The following is a 15,755-nucleotide window of genomic DNA, read 5'->3' on the forward strand; positions in this document are numbered from 1 at the left end:
GCTTGGCTTAATCCTTGAATAGTCTTATTTTTTTCTCACATATGAACTAATCAATCACTAACTCTTCTTGTGACTACTTCAAATCTACCTCCCCAGATGGGTCATTTCTCACCTTGTTTATTACTACAGTTCAGTTCAGTTGCTCAGTCATGTCCGACTCTTTGCAACCCCATGGACTACAGCATGCCAGGCCTCCCTGTCCATCACCAACTCCCGGAGTTTATTCAAACTTATGTCCATTGAGTCGGTGATGCCATCCAGCCATCTCATCCTCTGTCGCCCCCTACTCCTGCTGCCCTCAATCTTTCCCAGCATCAGGGTCTTTTCCAAGGAGTCAGTTCTTCACATCAGATGGCCAAAGTATTGGAGTTTCAGCTTCAGCATCAGTCCTTCCAATGAATAGCCAAGACTGATTTCCTTTAGAATGGACTGGTTGGATCTCCTTGCAGTCCAAGGGACCCTCAAGAGTCTTCTCCAGCACCGCAGTTCAAAAGCATCAATTCTTTGGCACTCAACTTTCTTTATTACTACAACCTAGTCCAAACCATCATCATGCCTCACCTGGAATAATACATTAACTTCCTAAGAGATGTCCCTATCTCTCATTCTTAACCCACAAAGATTTATCCTCCACAGTGTTTTGGGGGGCTTTATATCAGTGCTGCCTCCCTTTCTAGAAACTCACCAATGGCATCCCATGGCAACCAGAATAAAGCTTTACCACAATTTCTAAGTGTTAGTCACTTAGTCATGTCTGTTGGTGACTCTTTGTAACCCACCAGGTTTCTCTGTCCATAGCCTTCTCCAGGCAAGACTACTAGAGTGGGTTGCTGTGCCCTCCTCCATGGCATCTTCCTGACCCAGGGGTCAAACCCATGACTCTTATGTCTCCTGCATTGGCAGGTGGGTTCTTTACAACTAGTGCCACATGGGAAGCCCCCAATTTCTAAGATCCTGTATAATCTGGCCCCTGCCTACCTCTCTGATCTAATGTCTCTTCACAGTCACTACACTTTACCCACACTGTCCTTATTTCTGTTTCTTTAAGAGGCAAAGATCCTTCCCATCACAGAGGCCTTTGATATTCCTATTTCTTCTGTTATGGATGCTACTTTTCAGAATTTTTGCACAACTGACTCCACATTACTCGTCAGCACTCTCAGAGATACTTTTATTCATTATACTAGCTAAATGTCTTCCCTTCCCTTGTCTGTCCTATTTTATTTTATACGTCACTTATCAACACCAGAAAATCTAGGCCAAAATAACCTCCTGTGTGTGGGAAGTCTGAATTATTCACAACTTGAAACAGTGCCTGGCACCTAGCAAATACTCATTAAATAGTTTTTGACTGAAAAAAACGGAAAAAAAAATCTGTCATTCTGAAAAGTATAACAAACTATCATGGAAACCACATCTCAAAACTGTGGCCTTTAAATGTACTTCTCCAGATCTTTATTTTCACAAGCAATCTCAATTCCAAACTTTGTTATCTGTTAATGTTCTGATTGTTCATATTAAACTATTGTAATGCAAATAAATAAATAAATAAAATTAAAACAAGAAAAAAAAATAAATAAATAAACTGCTAAAAAATAAAAAATAAATGTTGGACTTCTTCTGAAGACTCTCACTGACTCTTTACTTGGTGTTCTCTCTTTAGATGACTTTTATCAAATGACTATAAATAACATTTATGCTGATGACCCTCTAACTTACATCTCCAGACGGGTCAATTCACCTATGATTCAAATTCATAAACCAACGACTTACTTGTTATACCACTGCAGCCTAATAAAGCCCAAGTAGAATACAAATTTATCCCGAGAAATGGACTTAGCTTCAGACCTTCCATATCTCAGTAAATGATGCACACATTCCTCTGGTATCTCAAATGTAAAAGCTTGGCTTAATCCTTGAATAGTCTTATTTTTTTCTCACATATGAACTAATCAATCACTAACTCTTCTTGTCACTACTTCAAACCTACCTCCCCAGATGGGTCATTTCTCACCTTGTTTATTACTGCAGTTCAGTTCAGTTGCTCAGTCATGTCCGACTCTTTGCAACCCCATGGACTACAGCATGCCAGGCCTCCCTGTCCATCACCAACTCCCGGAGTTTATTCAAACTTATGTCCATTGAGTCGGTGATGCCATCCAGCCATCTCATCCTCTGTCGCCCCCTACTCCTGCTGCCCTCAATCTTTCCCAGCATCAGGGTCTTTTCCAAGGAGTCAGTTCTTCACATCAGATGGCCAAAGTATTGGAGTTTCAGCTTCAGCATCAGTCCTTCCAATGAATAGCCAAGACTGATTTCCTTTAGAATGGACTGGTTGGATCTCCTTGCAGTCCAAGGGACCCTCGAGAGTCTTCTCCAGCACCGCAGTTCAAAAGCATCAATTCTTCGGCACTCAACTTTCTTTATTACTACAACCTAGTCCAAACCATGGAGAAGGCAATGGCAAGCCACTCCAGTACTCTTGCCTAGAAAATCCCATGGATGGAGGAGCCTGGTAGGCTGCAGTCCGTGGGGTCACTAAGGGTCGGACACGACTGAGCGACTTCACTTTCACTTTTCACTTTCACACATTGGAGAAGGAAATGGCAACCCACTCCAGTGTTCTTGCCTGGAGAATCCCAGGGATGGGGGAGCCTGGTGGGCTTCTGTCTATGGGGTCACACAGAGTCGGACACGACTGAAGTGACTTAGCAGCAGCAGCAGCAGCAGCAGCAGTCCAAACCATCATCATGCCTCACCTGGAATAATACATTAACTTCCTAAGAGATGTCCCTATCTCTCATTCTTAACCCACAAAGATTTATCCTCCACAGTGTTTTGGGGGGCTTTATATCAGTGCTGCCTCCCTTTCTAGAAACTCACCAATGGCATCCCATGGCAACCAGAATAAAGCTTTACCACAATTTCTAAGTGTTAGTCACTTAGTCATGTCTGTTGGTGACTCTTTGTAACCCACCAGGTTTCTCTGTCCATAGCCTTCTCCAGGCAAGACTACTAGAGTGGGTTGCTGTGCCCTCCTCCATGGCATCTTCCTGACCCAGGGGTCAAACCCATGACTCTTATGTCTCCTGCATTGGCAGGTGGGTTCTTTACAACTAGTGCCACATGGGAAGCCCCTAATTTCTAAGATCCTGTATAATCTGGCCCCTGCCTACCTCTCTGATCTAATGTCTCTTCACAGTCACTACACTTTACCCACACTGTCCTTATTTCTGTTTCTTTAAGAGGCAAAGATCCTTCCCATCACAGAAGCCTTTGATCTTCCTATTTCTTCTGTTATGGATGCTACTTTTCAGAATTTTTGCACAACTGACTCCACATTACTCGTCAGCACTCTCAGAGATACTTTTATTCATTATACTAGCTAAATGTCTTCCCTTCCCTTGTCTGTCCTATTTTATTTTATACATCACTTATCAACACCAGAAAATCTAGGCCAAAATAACCTCCTGTGTGTGGGAAGTCTGAATTATTCACAACTTGAAACAGTGCCTGGCACCTAGCAAATACTCATTAAATAGTTTTTGACTGAAAAAAACGGAAAAAAAAAAATCTGTCATTCTGAAAAGTATAACAAACTATCATGGAAACCACATCTCAAAACCGTGGCCTTTAAATGTACTTCTCCAGATCTTTATTTTCACAAGCAATCTCAATTCCAAACTTTTTGTTCATTTCCCTTTTCATGTTTTATCTTCTCACAGAAGTCTTATAGATCTTGCTTTGTTTCAACACCCTCCAAACCTGCCATCATGGACCAACAAGTTGGTAAATTTATAATAAGCTTGTTTTATGTACTAAAAGCAAGTACATATATATATATGTACTAAATTGCTTTGCTGTATAGGAGAAATTAACACTACATTGTAAATCAGCTATACTTCAACTTTAAAAAGTTTTCTTTAAAAAAAAAAAAAAGCATATCCCTTGCAAGACAACCTCTACTTCAACTTAGACCAAGAAGCAACTGGCACTCTTTCAGACAGTAATAATAAAACTAATTTTAAAATAGCTAACACTTATTGAGTACTATGTGCCTTGGTGGCTTAGTGGGAAAGAATCCACCTGTAATGCAGGAGATGTAGGAGACTCCAATACTTTGGCCACCTCATGCAACGAGTTGATACACTGGAAAAGACTCTGATGCTGGGAATGATTGGGGGCGGGAGGAGAAGGGGACGACAGAGAGTGAGATGGCTGGATGGCATCACTGACTCGATGGACATGAGTTTGAGTGAACTCCGGGAGTTGGTGATGGACAGGGAGGCCTGGCGTGCTGTGATTCATGGGGCCGCAAAGAGTTGGACACGACTGAGTGACTGAACTGAACTGAACTGAACGTTTAAAGATGTGTATGCTGTTTTGGTCACTCTCCTTTATTTATTTGTTTGGCAGTTGAATAAACATATAGGTCTTGCCGATCTCCTTCTCTAAATACAATTTCTTTGTCTTGTTCCAATCACCACCACACTGCCCTCACCCTTTGCTTCTAGAGCACTCATCACTTCCAACATCTGGAAGTTATAGAAATAGAGAAAAAAAGGAAAAATAATCCCTTTCTTGCTGTGCACCTGCATTTGTTCATTCCCTGCCTATGTCAAAGAATGCCTGGATCTCAAGGATGCCAACACTTCCCTTCCCCTCCCAGCTTTCACTGATACTTGATTTTTTCACCCACAGTTTCATAAATATAGGCAGGAACCTTGAAAACCTAACAGTATATCATTGATTTTAAATTATATTCCTTAAATACATTTCAAATTTTTAGACGGTGGAAGAAGACTGACTTTTGCATTGACAAAAACTGTATATAAAAACAAATTTTCTTCTTGGATCTTATCTGCTAATTAAGTAGATTCCATGTTATGAAAAAAACTGCTACAAAGCGTTTCTTACATTTCTATTCTTGTTGTCTTTTCAGTTTTCCTTTGCAAAGGTATGAACTAGACTGCTTCCTGGGAAGCATATTAGAAGAATTAAATTTAGAATGAAGTTTTATGAAAATCACTCTAATTTCAAGTAAACCACAGTAGACCCAGGACTTTTCCCAGCTCAGATTTTAAACAGACTATACCATCTGATTATGGTGGGCTGCAACTGCGAGTAGACGGCAAAAAAACATTTAGCCTATGTATCACCACTGTGCAAATGTTTTATTTTATTATTTTTGTTTTCATTGAAGGGCACTGTCTACTCTGGCAGGAGTGTGGCCAATTTACATTTTCCCAGTTATATAAGGAGTTATGTGTGGAAACTTGGCTTAAACAGCTCTGTCTCATTTTGTGATATTTTAGCTTTTCTCCAGGATGGTGCCCTGAACTACTGCTTTCCTGTTTCCAAATCTAGCTCAGGTTTTACCGTCTTGCTCAACCTTTGTTCTTTCAGAGAACTATACCAATCTTACTAACACCTTTGGGCTGGCTGTACACAGCCAGTGTCCACCTCTGCTGGCTTTTCCACTGCCCTAACCCCAACTCACAGAACACATTTTATGCCTACTTGATATATTAGATTTAGAGTTGAGAGCAGGTAGACCTATACTCATTAACCTCACAGGAAAGGAGAGATAGGAATGCCAGTGAGGGAGGAACACCATCCCAAAAGGAGAGAAAAACCAGGACACGAGAGTGGGAAAGCATGAGACCAAAGAGACGGAGAGAAGAGAGACAGGGGGAAAGAGAAATTGATTAGCAGTACACTGAACTAGGCAAAAATTTTAACATAGCATTATTTTTAGATATAAATGACCCAGGTCATAGAAACATAGAATTTTAAATTGATTCAGTCGTTTAAAACTAATGTTAATCAAGTCATATTCTCCAGCCATATACTACTGATCTCTAACTAGTCTGCAGGAAACTATTACATACTGTTGAATGTCAGAGAAATCTGAGTTTTAGATGTTGATAACAATGAATCCATTCTCTCTATGTTCTCTTCATGGCTCCAGTATTAGCTTCTGTGGACTGGCTCACAAAGTATGACTGCACCTGAGAAAATGAGGTTGTACTGCAAAACCACAGGAAGAGTACCAATTCAGAAATTAAGGATTTTTAATAATAATCTGGTTGATAAAAGCAGAATGCAAAATATCTCATGTACAAAACAGGAATTGTTGTGGCTCAAAAAGGGTGGGAGACGGTTCCAGCTTTAGTTTACATTTGCACATAGTAGAACTTATAAGTAATTTCAGGTACTTAGTGTCTACAAATATCAAATTATTTTATTTCTATTTGCTTCCACAAAGATACCTATAATAAAAGAATTTGATAATCCATTTAAATGCCACACTACAATAATAGGAAATATTACCCCAGCAACCGATTGGGAAAAAATATATAAAATCAGAAATACGTATAGCTGAGAAGTAGATAGATGACCAACAACAAAAGAGCAAAAACTATTTCAACATACTTCTCGTCTGTGCTCTTTACCATCAGCTCCAAGAAAGCCTGTATTTTCTGTTCCCTCTTTTAATAAGTTTTGCTCACTTCTGTCTAGTCATTCCCACCTTCCAGTGATGACCATTTGTTAAGAATACAAAAACATGTGACTAAATAACACGAAGATTTTCATAAATGTAAAATCCCATTAACCCAAGACTCTAAGAAAGTAAATACATTTCAAATTACAGTAAATGCTTTTAAGATTGCTCTGCCTTCTTAATTCTTGTTACGTCTTAGTAGTCCTTGTATGCATGTGTAGTTACATGTATATATGTGTGTATCTGTGTATTTTAATTTTATTCTTCAAAGCATAAGTTGATGTAAAATAACCTTAAATACCTCATTGAAAGAAAACATGTATTTGCACACATTTGAAAATAACAGTACAAAATGAATGTGGGGCTGTAATGTAGCAAATATAAGTTTTATGGCACTATTAATGCCCTAGATATTTTATAAATATAACCAAACCAAGCTGGCAAAATTTAAGTGATGCTAACTACAGAACCCATTCTGATTCAAACTTCTAAATTTATAATATTAGAATAGATGTTTCCCTTCTCTGTGACACTATCATTCAGTTCAGTTCAGTCGCTCAGTCATGTCCGACTCTTTGTGACCCCATGAATCACAGCACACCAGGGCTCCCTGTCCATCATTAGGAGCTAACATCATTAGTCCTAACACCTTTAGGAACTACTAAAATAATAAATAAAATTATAGGCCACCTGAAGCGAAGAACCAACTCATTGGAAAAGACCCTGATGCTGGGAAGATTGAGGGCAGGAGGAGAAGCAGGTGACAGAGGATGAAATGTTTGTATGGCATCACCAACTCAGTGGACATGAATTTGAGCAAACTCCAGGAGACAGTGAAAGACAGGGAAGCCTGGTGTGCTGCAGTCCATGGGGTTGCAAAAAGTTGGACACAACTTAGCAACTGAAAAACAACAACAAAATAATAGAACTAAGAGGAGTAGGCACTGTTCTCCTACCTCTCGTGGCAAAGAAAGCAGCAGAAATATGGGTGGAACTTGAAGCAGCACCTGAACATACTACCCAGAAGCTGGGTGAAAATCTTGAGCCTGAAAATATGCATCAATATCCCTCATCCTCACTCAGGGCTCCTCAGTGCTTGCCTGGTTGCCTTCCAGCATCCTTTCTTTCCTGATTTTATCAAGAATCCATTTATCTCCAGCATAGCACAGGTATGATATCTTAGAAAAGCTGACCTACCCAGTGTGCGAGATAGCCTTAATTTATTTCAAAGCAATTCCATTGATTCCCACCTGCCAGAGACGGGTTCAAGATAGACATGTGTGACAAGCCACAGTCAGGCCTACTGAATTAAACCTTGGGTAGGCCTGATAACTAGTCAGGAATGCAGCATGGATCAATACCCTTGAATTCTCTTAGATAGTAACAGGTGGTACATATTCCATCCTGACCTAAACTGCAATAAAAGGCAGCAAATGCAACTGTTGACAGATGCCACTTTTCATAAGCTTCAGAGACCAACAAACTCTGGGTGTACAGACTTCAAGAAAAGCAAGGAGAAATACTGAGAACTTACACTCTTGAAATATACTACATGAGTATTTTCTCCATTGCCTGTTTCCAGGTACAAGAGAAAACCAAACAGTGACATAAACTAAGCCCTGTATGTTGTCATCACTGTTTCTCAAACAGGAAATAGGTGATTTAACCAGGCCCTGCTCCTGAAAGAGTCAACACGATTGGTAAGTACAGACAAGAAGGGACTGAAATGAGGAGTTCACCAGGCTACCTGGATACCCTATTACCACTAGGATCAGGTTTACTTGATCTGTGGAGCCTAAGGGAAAGTTTCTGGAAAGATACAAGTTATTTAAAGATGGAAGATTTGTTAGCTCTGCCAAGTTCCTTCCTTAAGCCATCGCCCATCATCCCAAGGCTGCTAAGTTGTGGGCATCTTGATGAAAATTTAGGAATGGGTAATTGTGAAACACCCAAACCTAAGCAAGCTAGTTATGAAAGCTTGGAACCAGAGCCTGGATTCAGGGTCTGGACCTGGGTCTTTCTCATAGAGTTTTTCAGCTGTGGTGAGATTTCTACAAAAGGCTGTGGACCGGGGAGCCCAGAAGTCCAGGCTTTTTGGCTATATCCTTTTTACTTCCTGGCTTTTCTTCTTAGTGGGCTCCGGATGAAGGTTCCCAGCAGCAGCAGCAATCTCCCTTCCAGGATTACCCTTGGGCCATAGTTCCAAGTAATATCTCACTCCTGTTGGACCTAATAGGTAATTCAAACTAATGTGGGCTTCTGTTCAAGTTGGCAATGTAGGAAGATCCTGAATTCACCTTTTCATCAACCCACTGAAACTAGAGTACATAAAGAACAATTTCCTCTGAAACAAGCCTCCAAAATACTTAAGCAACTCCTGTACATCAGGCAGACAAGGAAAAAACCCACATCAAAATGGACACGAGAGGCTGAGACACAATCTGGCAATAAGCCCCACCCTCAGCACAGCCAGCAAAAATGGGAAAGGAACTCACAACCTGAAGACCCTGAACTTCTCCCTGAAGAGCAAAAGGTTTGAACCCCACATCTGATACCCTGGCTTTGAAGACTTACATCTGAGAAATCAACTCCCAAAACATCTAGCTCTAAAAGAAAAAAGAAAAAAGCCAATCGGGCCTTTATCTATAAGACTACAGTGATCTAATACTTCTTAACCAGCTCTTATGGATTCATCTGGCTATCCTCCCCTCATCCCAGAGCCTGCACAGATGTAACCACCTGAAATGCATGGTTTTCTGTGAAAGAGGCCTGGTTGCTTATCTTAAAACTCGGACTTGAGGGGCAGATGCATCTAATTTAACACAAATCTAGGGCCCTACTGAAATGCTGTCCAAAGAATGAGGCTGGGTTGGGTGCTATCTTTGTATTCTCCCTCAGTTTCATCCCAAGTCACCAGAATCTTCCAGAAAGGAGCCTATCTTCCAGAAAACTTGGGGTGCCCCAGTTTTTGCAGGTGCCATCCAGGGGATACCCCTTGATCACCTGGCTCTGATAGCCAGTGGGGCTTGCATTCTCAGGTCCCACTGAGCTGTAACAAACACAAAGATTTCTAAAAGCCACCTCCCTGAGCAAAGTGAAGAAGCAGGAGACTGAAACGCCCAGTCGCTATGGAAGAGGCCTGTTGTGTTCATAGCTGCAGCCTGAGGGACAGGCTTCTAATTAAACACACGAGTTGGTGATGGACAGGGAGGCCTGGTGTGCTGTGATTCATGGGGTCGCAAAGAGTGGGTCACGACTGAGCGACTAAAAACTGAACTGAACTGAAGGGCTGACTGTAACCCTCTCCAGAGACCTCAGAGTTGAAGTGCTACATTTGTGTTCTCCCACTACCTTGCTCCTTGATATGTGTCTTAATGATGATTGTTTTCATTTGACAGCAAAGCAAAACAATGAAAGCAAAAAAAAAACACGTAGGACTTCATAAAAGCTAAAAAGCTTCTGCACAGCAAAGGAAACAATCAACAAATAAACCCACCAAATAGGAGAAAATATTTGCAAATCACACCTCAGTTCAGTTCAGTTCATTTTTCAGTCGCTCAGTCGTGTCTGACTCTTAGCGACCCCATGAACCACAGCACGCCAGGCCTCCCTGTCCATCACCAACTCCCGGAGTTCACTCAAACCCATGTCCATCAAGTCGGTGATGCCATCCAGCCACCTCATTCTCTGTCGTCTCCGTCTCCTCCTACCCCCAATCGCTCCCAGCATCAGAGTATTTTCCAGTGAGTCAACTCGTCGCATGAGGTGGCCAAAGTATTGCAGTTTCAGCTTTAGCATCAGTCCTTCCAATGATCACCCAGGATTGATCTCCTCTAGAATGGACTGGTTGGATCTCCTTGCAGGGCCAAGGGACTCTCAAGAGTCTTCTCCAACACCACAGTTCAAAAGCATCGATTCTTCGGCGATCAGCTTTCTTCACAGTCCAACTCTCACATCCATACATGACCACGGGAAAAACCATAGCCTTGACTAGACGGACCTTGGTTGGCAAAGTAATGTCTCTGCTTTTTAATATGCTATCTAGGCTGGTCATAACTTTCCTTCCAAGGAGCAAGCATCTTTTAATTTCATGGCTGCAATCAGCATTCGCAGTGATTTTGGAGCCCCAAAAAATAAAGTCTGACACAGTTTCCACTGTTTCCCCATCTATTTCCCATGAAGTGATGGGACCAGATGCCATGATCTTCGTTTTCTGAATGTTGAGCTTCAAGCCAACCTTTTCACTCTCTTCTTTCACTTTCATCAAGAGGCTTTTGAGTTCCTCTTCACTTTCTGCCATAAGGGTGGTGTCATCTGCATATCTGAGGTTATTGATATTTCTCCCGGCAATCTTGATTCCAGCTTGTGCTTCTTCCAGCCCAGCGTTCCTCATGATGTACTCTGCATATAAGTTAAATAAGCACCTAATAAGGGGTTAATATGCAAAATATATAAAGAATTCATACAACTCAGTAACAAAAAAATCTAATGTTAAAACAGGTAGAGAATCTGAATAGAAATTTCTCCAAAGGAGACATACGCATGGCCAACAGGTACATGAAAAGAGGCTCAACATCACTAACCATCAGGGAAATGCAAACCAAAGTCACTTGAGATAGCAACTCACACCAGTTGTATGGCCATTATCAAAAAGATAAGAAGTAACAAATATTGGGGAGTATGTGGAGAAAAGGGAAACCTTGTGTACTGTTGGTGGGGAAAGCTAGAATCAAATAAATCTAAAGAATTAACTTGAATTCTATAAGAAAGCTTTACAAACACAAGGAAGTCTATCTAGTTTGCCAAAAATCACCTATATGTATTTCTTCTATGCATCAAGCAAGAGATAGAATAATTTCTCATTGATTTTTAACCTAATCAACAAATTCATAAGTATTCAAGAAGAATAATATATCTTTGCATAAGCGTGAATTATTATTATACTTCATTCTAGTAAAAAACTCAATTTTAAAAAGCATCAGCAAAAATCACATTATTTTATACTTAATTAAAAATGATGTTAAGAGATACAAACAAACGAAAAGCAATTTTTATTTTTATTTCATCAAATCCATCTACAGGAATGAAATTCCTTTATGAAGAGACCAAGAGGCCAAACTTCCATGTGAAATTCTTTAGGCTTTAAAACAAATGTGTTATGCTATCTGTGAAGCATAGGAAGCTTTCTCTTCCTCATTACTGTCTCCAGAGAAGCAATTCTGATGTTTTGTGCATTTCCCTATTAACAATGTGCATAGTATTCTGAAATAAGCTGACAAACTTTACAGAGAAACAGCTGTCAATTCACTAGTTGATGAGCAGGCAGATATAAAGGCTTTCCATATTCAGTGTTTCCAAGGAAACCCCTCTTTCTGTATACACTCGTTCAACATACAAGCTTTGAAGGGACTGTATAGTCTCTGCGCATGTGAGAGGAAAGCAAAATAGAGGTGTAAGTTAAAAATCTCTAGAATGAAGCCTTAGTTCCATGACAATGAAGAGTATTATAAGAATCAGCTAACCATATTGATTTGATTGAACATAAGCAAGATGATGTTTGGGAAAAAAAGAGGAAACTAGAAGAAATAAATATGCCCTAAGGAACCTGGTTAGTGAAATATTTCAAAAGGGAATGCCATTGTAAACAACACCAGAATGACAATATAAAGAGGGATGAGACAAGAAAGCAAAATAGAGCAACAGAAATAAAGAACTGAAACTAAAGAAAAATAAGGAGACAAATTAAGAAAGAAAACAAATCTGTATATTTGAACGTTCGATGTTTATTTACAGCAACACTAGTATAAAGAAAATTGACCAATGAGGTCACTTCCAAAAAAATCAATTTAATTAGTCAAAATAGTTGGCTGCAATCTTACACTGAAAGCGTTTGATGTCTAACCTCTTTGGTGTACTAAGTAAGCGTCTACTATCATCATTCTTTATGAAAATTATCAAGGCTCTGAAATACTAAGATATGCATAAGTATGAGAATACTTCTAAATATGATAACAATTTCATTAGGATGCTTTATTGTTTTGTTTTCACCTATGTAATGTTACTATTTAACATTAACATTTTTAATATAGACAATCCCCAACTCACAGTGGTTTAACTTACAATTTTTTGACTTTAGGGACTTCGCTGGTGGTACAGTAATAAGAATCCATCTGCCAATGCAGGGGACACAGGTTTGATCCCTGGTCCAGGAAGATTCCACGTGCCCAGAGTAACTAAACCTGCATTCTGCCAAAAGCCCGGACATCTAAAACCTGTGCTCCCCCCAAGAGAAGTCACCACAATGAAAAGTTCGTGCACCACAATGAAAAGCAGCCCCTGCTCACTGCAACTAGAGAAAGCCTGCGGGTAGCAATGAAGACCCGGCACAACCAACTATAAATAAATTAATTTAGAAAGATTTTTCAACTTTATATGTTTGAAAGGAATAGTCATTCAATAGAAACTCTACTTCAGATGTTGAATTTTGAACTTTTCTTGGGCTAGCAATAGTGGAATACTGATACTGGACAACAGCCTTGAACCTTAGCTTCCAGTCAGCCACGTGATCACAAGGTAAGCAATACACTTACAACCTTTTTTTGTTCACTTTTAGTACAGCCTTGGACGATTTTCCCAAGTGTTCAGTTCAGTTCAGTTCAGTTCAGTCGCTCAGTCGTGTCCGACTTTCCGCGACCCCATGAATCACAGCACACCAGGCCTCCCTGTCCATCACCAACTCCCGGAGTACACTCAAACTCATGTCCACAGAGTCGGTGATGCCATCCAGCCAGCTCATTCTCCGTCGTCCCCTTCTCCTCCCGCCCCAAACTTTCCCAGCATCAGAGTCTTTTCCAGTGAGTCAACTCGTCGCATGAGGTGGCCAAAGTATTGCAGTTTCAGCTTCAGCATCAGTCCTTCCAATGAACACCCAGGATTGATCTCCTTTAGAATGGACTGGTTGGATCTCCTTGCAGTATAAGGGACTCTCAAGAGTCTTCTCCAACACCACAGTTCAAAAGCATCGATTCTTCGGCGATCAGCTTTCTTCACAGTCCAACTCTCACATCCATACATGACCCAAGTGTAGACCAATATAAATATTCTAAGCATGTGTGAGGCAGGCTAGGCTATGCTATGACATTCAATAAGTGAGATGTATTAAATGCACTTTCTGCCTATAATATTTTCAACTTACAATGGGTTTATTGGGAAATAACCCCATCATAAGTTGAGGAAGATCTGTACCTAATTAACATGTTTCATGTTCAATGAAATGTATATATATATGCACACAATTTTTGTTGTTGAACATCTGAGGACACACACACACCCCACTTGAAAATGCCACAGCTTTAACAAGCCTACACCTCCAAGGAGAACTCTACAGAATAAAATGATTAGACTTTATACCTCCTGCATCATCACAGCAATATTCTAGAACCTATCACTTCCAGTCACTGTGTACTTTATCTTCTTTCACATGCTTCTGAAGGACACTCCAATTTAAGTATGTAAATTATGGATAAAGTGTTAGTCACTCAGTTGTGTCTGACTCTTTGTGACCCCCATGGGCTGTAGCCTTCCAGGCTCCTCTGTCCATGGGGATTCTCCAGGCAAGAACACTGGAGTGGGTAGCCATTTCCTTCTCCAGAGGATCTTTCCAATCCAGGGATCAAATCTGCATCTCCTGTGTCTCCGGCATTGCAGGTAGATTCTTTACCCTCTGAGCCATAAGGTGTTCCTTTTTGGTCATAGATATATCTTCATCATAAAGTTGCTCTTTTAGCAAAACCCATTTCAAGACTTCAAAACAAAATTTGTGCTGACTTATTTTTCAGAGAAAACCAATCTGCTTGCTTCCTTCTATACCTGTGGCATGGTCATGCGAATGTTCACGTTTTCTTCCTAATCTAATAAAGCCTGAAATGCATACACTGATGGACTGTGTGTTAATAAAGACTTTAGGCCAATAAATTACCCTTTCCACAGTGAGGATCTATGAATTTAATTTGTGCTTGTTGGGTCTATGTTATGCAATGGTATTTAAATTCAAGATAAATATGCCCATTATGGGTAGAAATATGTGTTATGACTTGGGACATTTATAACATGACCTCATAACTGCAATTCAAAGAAAACTGTAAAATGAAGAGCTAGTACACTAGGGTTTGATTCAGATAAAAAGTGATAGTACTAAGACTCACTACTATCTACGTTGTACCAGTAGGATGAGTAGTGTACATCATTTTGGCAATTTAATGTTACATTTCTCCTTTAAAAGATTTAGAAGTTCCCTGTTTAACAGCAATGGCAACCTATAGCTGCACTTCATTTTGTTTGAACCAAAACACTTCCGTATGTGTCTAGGTCAGTGTTTCAAATGGGGCAGCTAAAAACTGACAGTTCTGAAATTCAAATTTGGATCTATTTCACTGGACGTAAGCATCTATCCTGCATCTGGATTCAGATTCATTGGCATTTAACTCATATGTTGGAGTGTAACTCTTCTGAGCTTCTTGAATTAAGTGATCACTAAGCTTCATTGTACTCTTTTAGAATTAGGCAGAATGTATATTTAAATCTATGGTAGAATAACAAAAAGCAGAATGATGAAATATGAAATAATGTGTTATAAATGGAGCCTAGAGATTTGAAAAACATGGTTTTGCCTACAGAACTAAGTAAATTTTGCTATGTGACAAGTAAACCATTGTGTGTGTGTGTGTATGTTGCAACACATGCTATCCAAACTCAGGTCCACTAGGAGAATCAGCATCAAAATAAAAAGGAATATAAATAGATTTTGTAGGCTCTTACAAAAAAGAATGATATGATATAACAATTTTATTGTTTTGTTTGATAATGTTTGCTTTTTGTTATATAATTTCTTATAACAGATTTAACTCATATTACACAAAAGACACACATTTAATGTGTATAAATCAAGGGTTTTAGCAGATTCACACGGTTTTGCAACCATTACAATTAATTTTAGAATATTTTTACCACCCACAAAACAACCTGTTTACCTATTAACAGTCACTTCTATTCTCACCACCCTCAGCCCCTGACAACACTAATCCACCTTTAGTTTCTATGAATTACCTACTCTAGATATGTCATATCAACAGAATCAAAAAACAGGTGTCCTCTCATGACTATCTTCTTTCACATAGTATATTTTCAAGTTTCATCCAAGTTGTGGTGTACATCAGTATGTGATTTTTTATTACCTCATAATATTCCATTG

The sequence above is a fragment of the Moschus berezovskii genome, chromosome 21 (genome assembly GCF_049115385.1).
Source record: "Moschus berezovskii isolate FMDL1 chromosome 21, NW_MosBer_1.0, whole genome shotgun sequence".
Classification (NCBI taxonomy): domain Eukaryota; kingdom Metazoa; phylum Chordata; class Mammalia; order Artiodactyla; family Moschidae; genus Moschus; species Moschus berezovskii.